The sequence below is a fragment of the Penaeus chinensis genome, chromosome 8 (genome assembly GCF_019202785.1).
Source record: "Penaeus chinensis breed Huanghai No. 1 chromosome 8, ASM1920278v2, whole genome shotgun sequence".
In the NCBI taxonomy this organism is placed as follows: domain Eukaryota; kingdom Metazoa; phylum Arthropoda; class Malacostraca; order Decapoda; family Penaeidae; genus Penaeus; species Penaeus chinensis.
This window is the reverse complement of record NC_061826.1, coordinates 4,366,253-4,375,772: the sequence shown is the minus strand read 5'-3', so window position 1 is coordinate 4,375,772 and position 9,520 is coordinate 4,366,253. Positions and strand designations below refer to the sequence as shown.

The 9,520-nt window shown below is 31.9% G+C and overlaps 1 protein-coding gene across 6 annotated transcripts in view; it reads right to left on the bottom strand.

The window, feature by feature from the left end:
• Positions 1-8,751, bottom strand: part of LOC125027991 (zinc finger protein Xfin-like) — a 20,811-nt gene extending 12,060 nt beyond the window's left edge. For 2 of the 6 annotated variants that reach the window (XM_047617225.1, XM_047617226.1), the window contains exon 1: positions 8,350-8,751. The gene's annotated coding sequence lies outside the window, so the exon portion shown is untranslated. Of the gene's footprint in view, positions 1-1,068; positions 1,219-8,294 lie in introns of those variants that run through there. The other 4 variants (XM_047617227.1, XM_047617224.1, XM_047617223.1 and 1 more) reach the window with 4 other exon arrangements.
• Positions 8,752-9,520: the final 769 nt, after the last annotated feature.

Below are 9,520 nucleotides of genomic sequence, written 5' to 3'. Positions count from 1 at the left end.
CTCACTAAAAATAGGTGAAGAAATAACTGACAAATAGGTGTGGTGGTCTTATTTTGAACTATCATTTTGTCTATCAGCCCCAAAGGTCACAGATTGCAAAGCTCACTAAAAATAGGTATCATTATAGCATATTTGCCAAAGCTCTATCCTGTAAAATAATGTGATCTAAAGATCTTGTAGACAAAGGCTGGGGTAGATAGCACCCTCCCTATAGAGGTGATAGGGAAAGCACATTGCTTCACTACAATCGTACTTCTGCTACAGATATGCAACTAAATGATTTCCTTTAGTTGATAAAACCTACATGAAATGATAAATCAATACAAAGACAAAGTTCTTCTATGGCAATAGGTGTGCAAATGCTTCCCAAGGGTGCTATATGTAAAAGAAAAGAGAAGATCCCTTAATTTTGGCTAAGTCCCTCATATATACCACTGTATGAGGTTCGGTTGGATGTTGGGTTAAGACGCTTTGTTTAACAACCACAGGGGTCCTGTTTTATCCCATAATTTCCCTGATATACTTCATGCCATCCCCTGCTATCGAGACTATCATATCAAGATTGTCGAAGGAAATGGTGATCATATCTCTCAACGATTCATTTGCACAAGGAACAATGACTAGAATTGTTGTAAGCAGTGGATTTCATGCAGAAAACTATCAAATTTGTTTTGAAAGTAACCCACTACCATCTCCTACATATTAACCTATTGACTCTCTACAACAGTTTCCATAAAATGAGATCTAAATAAATATCTAAATTAAATATCAACCTTGAATTTCACATATAATCAAACCTTTCATTTGCCTATATCTGAATAGGCAAAAATCGCAATGGACAAAAGCTACATAACCATTTCACTGTTACAATGAGTACCCAACGAAGTAAAACAAGCATTAAAACTAGATTTCCCAGCTAAGAACAACTCAAAATGACAAACCGAATTCCCCCGCTTGTCCTTCTTCCCGGATATCACTTACAACAAGCGCTTTTGCTTTTCATCGCATGACCACACGAACAAAATTACTCATGGAATCTAAAGCCAAGAAAAGTAATATCAAACAAACCATGAAATAGGAGAAAATAACTGCCAAGCGCCTTAGGTCGTAATCCCGCCGTATTTCAGCTGATGTAAACAAAAGCTGTAAGGGTAACGAGCTTATGGCAGAACGTCGCAAAAAAAAAAAAAAAAAAAAATATATATATAAGCAAAAATGTATATAAGATATAACAGCATAGTTTGAAATATATGAAAATATATGAGCTTATTACTGTGTGTTACTATTATGGACTTTGTATAGTAGTTGAACAATTGTATGCACGAACATGAAACTGCTAATGGAGATCATAATGATAGTAACGATAACGAGAACAATAATGAGTGATAATGGTAATGATAACGATAATTGCAATAATGGTAATCATAGTAATTATGATGATTGTTGATAATGATAACAACAATAATAACGATAATAACAACAACAATAATACAAGTAATGAATGATAATAATAAAAATTATAATAACATTAATGATCATATTAATACTAATGATAATAAGAATGATAGTAATAGTAATAATAATAATAAATGTGATAATACTAATACTGATGATAACAAAAATGATAATTAAAATAACAAGGATAATAACAATAATAATAATAGTAATAATAACAATAATGATGATAATGATAATAACAGCAATGACAACAGGAATAAAAATAACAGCAATAACAATAATGATAATAATAATGATTATCATAATAACAATGATAATAAAATAAATATTAATAATGATAAAACCGTAAATGTAACAATAATAATAATGATACAATAATACAATTAAAATAATAATGTTGATGAAAATTGTAATAATACTAAAATAATAATAATAATAATAATAAATAATAATAATAATAATAATGATGATAATAATAATAATCATAATAATAATCATAATAATGATGATGACTATTATAATAATAATAACAATAACAAAGACAATCTTGTCAACAATGATAATAACGACAATATTGACAACGATGATAATAACAATGATATATAGATGATCTTGGAAGTAATGATAGCAACGAAAACAACAATGATGTTGGTGATAATAAGAGTAATTTATAATGATAATTATATTAAGAAGGACAATAATAATAGTAATTAATAATAAAAAGGATAATGATATTATTAACAATAATAATAATAATAATAATAGTAAAAATGATAGTAATAATAATGATAGTAATAACAATAATGATAATGACAATAATAATGCGGCCTTGTCCCTTTTTATTAGAATATGTTTACTGAATAGATACTTCAAAGGATTCTAGAGAAAAACAATTCTCGTTGTTTCTTCCTTTATTTTCCATAACTGTTGAAATACAATATCTACATGTTCATCCATATCTTCCATATCAGTACTTATATGTAAAACTCCAAACCCCTACAATAGGGCCTGGTGCTGTTAGGCGACCACTGTAGTAAACAACCGAGTTCCAATAGCCGTCTGTGTATTCAACTTTGAAACAATCTTTCAAAACATTTTCATTTGCCTTTTCATTCTTGATTGGGCTGCTACACTTACATGGCTCCTCTAAATTGTTTACAATTTACAATTAACATTATACTACCTTAAAGCTATCTTTACAAAACTTTCTTTCTTGAAAGTAAATACAAAAATAAAACATTATCTTCTGAGGTATCATAAATAAAATAAAGCCCTTGGTAGGGACTTCCCTGGTCATAAAAGGTACATCTAATCAATTAAAATAAAATTCTATTCCCTATATTCTAATAACATAATTAGACTATGTTATTAGATCTTTCAACATAATAAATTCTTTAATCCTTTTACATTTTTATCAAGACATGAGTCTGACATTATAATATTTGTTTTCCTGACATGCCCATATTCATCACAAATTACTTCAATTAAATGACCCATTTCCCAATGGTTTCTAGTTTCATTTTGATCCTTTACAATCACAATATCACCTACTTTCACATATCTTCTGGGTTTAATCCATTTATCTCTAGACTGATGAGATTGTAGAAACTCTTTCTTCCATCTAGACAAAAAACACATTGGCTAAATACTTAACTCTTCCCCATCTTTTCTCTGAATATAGATCGTTACTTTGAAAGTTACCTGGTGGTGGCAATACAATCTTTGATTTCATAGTCAAAAGATGGTTTGGTGTTAGAGGATCTAAGTTCTGTGTCAATGGGTGACTCTTGACAATAGATTCTGTTTCACCCATAAATGTTTGTAATGAATCATCTAGCTGAGTTCTATGTTGACAAAGTATCACAGACAAAATGTTTCATACAGTATGAATCTGTCTCTCCAATACACCTCCCATATGACAAGTATAAAATACATTAATTTTAAAATTTATCCAATCACAATTGTTCTTTAACCCGATGACATGTACATGTATGCCATGCCCGCTGTGAGTCTACTTGTTTAATTGTTTTAACACATAGATGGCTACACTTGTACTAAGTCACCAATGAGCCAATTACGAGTACTACCTGTCTCGCCCATTTACCCTTTTCTTTGATTTACAAAAATATCCTATTTTGCTGTTACTCATGTTTATAACATTATAGTAATTATAATGTTTATAATAAAAATAACCCTATCCATATTCATTGCACTAGTAAAAAATATTTTTTTTCCGCCAATTCAAGGAAAGGTGTAATCAGGTAAGGCTAAGCCTAGCAGAGCCATCTATGTGCAGAAACATTTTAGAAAAAATATAAAAAACATAAAAAACAAAACATAACAGCATTTTTCCCATTTCTTATTAATTTTCCTTGGTGGCATTGAGTTAACGTTACATTGCTGATTTCTGTTTGATCCATTTCCTTTAGGCAAATCTCAAGTTCCCTCTTGGCACCTACAAAATTTGTACCTCTACCTGATCTCAACTGATGTACTGGCTCTCTTCTACCAACAAAACGATGATAAGTATTGAGAAAAGAATCAGTATCCATAGATTCAACAACTTCTAGGTGAACAGCTCTTGAAATTAAGCATGTGAACAATGCTCCATACCTCTTGAGTTTACTGTGTCTTACCTTCACATAAAATGGACCAAAATAATCTACAGTACAATCAGTGAATGGAAGAGAGGGTTCAAGTCTGCCCTTTGGCAAGTGTATTACCTCTTGCTTTCTTACAAACAATAAAGCTTCTAATGTGCTTAGCTACCACAGATGATCCTCCTACAATCTAGTAACCTGTTGATCTTATTTCATTTAAAGTTATGCCGTGACCTTGATGGTAAACTCTTTGGTGATAGTGACAAATCAACAATTCTGATATGTGGCATTTAAGGGATGTCTACTTGCTTCATTCAAGTTTGCTTAACTAAGTCTTCCTCATACTTTTATGATTCCATCTGTATCTATATATTTATACAAACTGCTACATATATTTAGGACATTTTCTTTTGTTTGAAGAACCCTTTTTTTATCAGCATAATGTTTACTCTGAAGTTCCTTTATTATTACTTTCTCTACCTTTTCAAGCTCTGAAACTGTCACAGGACTATGCGTTACATTTCTCTCCTTATCAATTTTCTCCTCAGATGATTCTGTGGTTTTCTTATACTTACTTTGTAGTCTTAAACACAATGCAATAGTTCTTTAAGCTCTAAACCAATCTGAGAAATAGTCTAATCTATCAAGAAATGGCGCTTCTTTCTTTGAAGTTATTACAAATGACACTTTCTTGAAAGGATCTTTGTTCATAGGAATTTACACAATTATCAAGTTGCTTCTAAAGAAATCTTGGACCATTCCACCACATCAAATTATTAATTAATTCTTTAACACAAAGTCCACGTGCAGCACAATCTGCTAGATTTGACTCTGACTGTACATAATTTCACTGAATAAGATCAGTGCTATCTATGAACTTTATTTGCAACAAAAACACAAAACCTTTTGAAATCATTTGATATGTATCCAAAGGCTGCTTTACTATCTGTCCAAAATGTTTAGATTTTGATAATCAAGTCCTTTTCTTAACATGACACTTACTTTAGTTGACACTACTGCTGCTGTCAGTCCCAATCTTGGAATAGCAACAGCTTTCAGTGGAGTAACTCAAGACTTGAACAGTGAATTCCATCATTAACATTAACAATTTTAATATATGAACACTGTCCATAGCCATCTTGGCAGGCATCTGAAAAATGGTGTAACTCTACAGATTTAATTTCATCAAAGCCTTCTGGTTTATACCATCTTGGCAACTTAAGGCAACTTAAAATTAATTTCTCCCTTTTTCCTACAAGGGTTTAACGTGAACAGGAACAAGATCAGATTCTATGCACCATTCTATTCCCAGTGTTCTTTCCATTGGTAGTGTATCCTTTGTCAAGTCAAGACTTTTAATGCTGTCAGATATTACTTCTGGACTAATAGCAGAAACCACCTCCTTTTTGTTTGAGGAAAATTAGTGCAAAGTGAAACATCTTTGTCAATCAAGTCAATAGCTTCAGCTATTAACCTGTCATCTAGATAAAAATGGTCTCATGACCACAATCTTTTTCATAATGATCTGCTACCATCTTTAATGCAAATTTTGCAACACTTGGAGATGAAGTAGCTGCAAAAAGATGAACTGTCATTATTTCTAAATTACAATTTTTCCACAATAAGAACCTAAGTAAATCTCTGCTTCCACATTCAACTTAAACTTGATGGTACATTTGCTTAATGTCACAAATAAATGCTACTGGTTCTTGATGGAATCTACACAATACTCCTGTAAGATTATTTGTTAAGTCTTGACCTTTCAAAAGGTTATAATTTAGTGATACATTTTGATAGCGAGCACTGCAGTCAAAAACTACTCTTATTTTCCCTGGCTTTTTGGGATGATAAACATCATGATGTGGAATATACTAAACTCTGCCTTCATCCTTACTTAATTCTTCCTTTGGGATTGGTTCTGCATAACCTTTCTCTAAGAGATCATTCATAAATTTTACATAATCTTCATAGTTATCTTTCTTTTGCCTGAACTGTCTTTTAAGATTCATTAACCTGTGCAAAACTACATTTCTAATATTTGGGAACTTATGAGGCATCAGTTCCTCAACTATGGCAGTTTCAGATCTTGGTATTTGATCTTGCCTACAAGGAATTACTTTTCTAGAATAAGCATGAGGCAATGGTATATATTTCCATACATACCCTTTACAATTAGACCACAAGTTTTAGAGCATGTAATAGTTTGTTCACCATTCATAGTAGCTAATCTTAGATGAACCTTTGTTCCACCAATACTTAACTTACCTAGATTACTGTTTTTTATAAAACATACATTAGACTGATCATCAAGTAATGCATACAAAACTTTCTTCTGCTCGTCACTTTTATGGTGCAAACACACAGGAACTATCATTGAGTTAACATCCATAGCAATATACTTGTTAACTTTAATTGTATTAGAAACAACAGCCTCTTTTTCTTGTTCCTTAACTTGAACTTTATTTTTACTAGGATGTAATCTATTACAAGTTTTGCATTTCTCCTTTAGCAATATCTTGTCATGTGTCCTCTCTTTAGACAACCTCTACATAATTTGTTTTTATCAACCAAATTCTTTTTGTCTTTCAAATCGAGACTTGGAAATTTATTACAATTAAGATTATGTAGCTGATGGCAAAATGGGCAAGCACATCTACTGTTGTCACTCATTTTATTAATTTGACTGATTTCTGTGACAAAGCTCTTCACTGACCTTGACTTATTAATTTTTTTTGTACATTTACAGGTACACTATCTCTAACACTTTTACCTTGAACTGCAGTGATTGAATATTCTTTTCTTACAAATGTACAAAATTTTGTGAGGGAAATTCTGCTGAATATAATAAGCCATCATCACTCTCATCATCATGTTCACTGGCTTTATATAGCTCTCTATCTACAAATGCATTGCATCTTTCAACTATAGGATGTGTCAATTTCTGTAACATTCTCTGATACTCTTCGGGATCATTTAATATATTCATATACTGAATATTACTCATTGCTGTCTTACACATTTCCAAGAAATCAGAAAACCATTAAAGCTGGTCCATCATTCAGAGGAATCCTTGGCCACTCATGTAATTTCTCTCTATATGCATTGCCAATTACAAACACATTACCAAATCTTTGTTTTAATAACTTTCTAGCTTTACTGTAAGCTTCAGTGGTATCTAATAGCAAAAGTCCACTTATAGCTTCCTTTGCTTCTCCATCTGAATACTTACCTAAATAGTACATTCTTTCAGTTGCCACTTTAGTTTTTGACTCAAAGTCTCAAATGACTTAAACCACATTGAATACTGAAGTATGTCACCTTTGAAGACTATTGGTTCAGGCATTGGAAGTGAGTCACTAATTTACCTAGCACAATGAATTTTAGCCAATTGTTGAATACATCCTTTTCTCCTGTTTTCCCTGAACAAGAAATTTTATCTGTTTGATTAACTAACACCTCATCCTTTGTAAAAAAAATGAATTAGCTTTAGGATTCAGATTACTCACATATTCATCAAGGTTTAGTCTCTCTCTCAAATCTTCTTTCTGTGGCTCTCTTACTAATTTGTAATGCATCATATCCTTCATCTAATTTAACAATACACTCTGAAACAAAATGCTTATGGTATGGCAATGTTTTCAAATGGTACTCCACATACCTTTTTGTATAATATTGCTTACTCTCAAAATTTACTTCATCTGTAGTAAAAAGCTTAATGTCAACCCTTGATTCTTCTAGTTTTGCATTTCAGTTTAACTTTTTACCTTCATAATTTCTAAGTCTAGGTTTGCTAACTTCTCAGTTAATTATTTCTTACTTTTTGATGAAGAAATCCTTGAATGCCTAGAATGTCCACTACTCCTACTACTACCTGCAACTTGTAAAAACTGTTTTGATATTTCTCTGATGTCAAATACAAGCCTTTGTGTGTCTTCTTCACATTTAATATATTGATCTGATAATTTATTTGAAGGATCAAGAGCTTCGTATCTATAATAAGCATGCTGTACAGCTTCAGACTTGGTTACTAGTGAAGACCTAGCTTCCTTAATTTGATTAAATTCTAGATCATCTAATCTATTATTTATATCAATGTAAACTCTCTTCCAAGCAGATTTTGCACTAAAAAAATTATCTTAAAGACTCATAGTGACTAAACAAAACAGCAATTATAAATATACCAGTATTGCAACAGATACCAGTTAACTCTCATAAACAATTACCATCTGCAGTTACCTTATTTTAAACTACAGGCCAATAGTGGGACTGTAAATAACCTTCTGGTGAATACCTGTTGTCCTCTTGCCGTGGTTGTCATATCTGATCCCTGCTGTTCTTGGAATGTTGTCTGTAGATGAACTAGTTAAGATCACACTTGTCTGCTGGGAAAAATCAACTGCTCTAATGACGCTGCAGCAAATAACAATGCACTTGATAGAAGCTGTAGGCTTGCTATGCAACGGATGTGTAGTACTGTCTTGGGATGACACCTTTGTTTTCATACTTCTCAGATAGAATTTGACATGTCTTGTAATTTACTGTTGATGGATTTTCAATGACAAAGTGTTGGGGTTTTACTAGGGTGGAGTTATTCTCTTGAGGGATTTACTGGGCTGGAGTTGTGCTGTTATGGTTTTATTTGGGTGGAATTGACTAGTAGAGTTTACTAGGATGGAGTTTTACTGGGATAGAGTTGTACTAGGGTGGAGTATTACTGTCGCTTCGGCCTCGCCCTTTTTGTTGGGATTTGTTTACTGAATTAATATTTCAATGGATTCTGAAGAAAAACAATTCTTGTGTGTTTCTTCCTTTATTCTCCATAACTGATGAAATACAATTTCTACATGTTCATCTATATCTTCCATGTCAGTACAACAGGGTATAGGTGCTGTTGGGCGACCATAACTGAAGTAAACAACCAAGTTGCAATAGCGATCTGTGTATTCAACTTTGAATCATAATCTTTTAAAACATTTTCATCTTTTAAAACATTTTCATCCGACAACTCTTTCTTAATTGGGCTTCTACACATAAAATAACAATGATAATCACAATAATATGATAGTAACGTGTAGTAATATCGTAGTTTCCCCTGAAATATACGATCATAGTCGCTTATGAATATTGCTCTTTACGCATTTCTATTTTAATTTACTTTACATTTGTTGTACCAATGGTTTTTATTTTTTTCCCTCTCATTATAAATACTAATATTAATAATAATTTGTAAAATATATATATTTTTAATGGTTAACTGAGAAATGTTAATTAATTTACATATTTGTTTCCAAAATATTGTTTTTTAAGTAATCTGAAAAGTTAGGTTCTTCAGGGATTTGCTCGGTTAAACGCCTTAATAAATAAATCTCGTCTACAATTGATCCTGCAACGCCATAGAACGACACTAGTGCTGGTCCTGCGAGGCCAAGAACGCCACAAGTACTATCCCTGGTCCTGCGAGG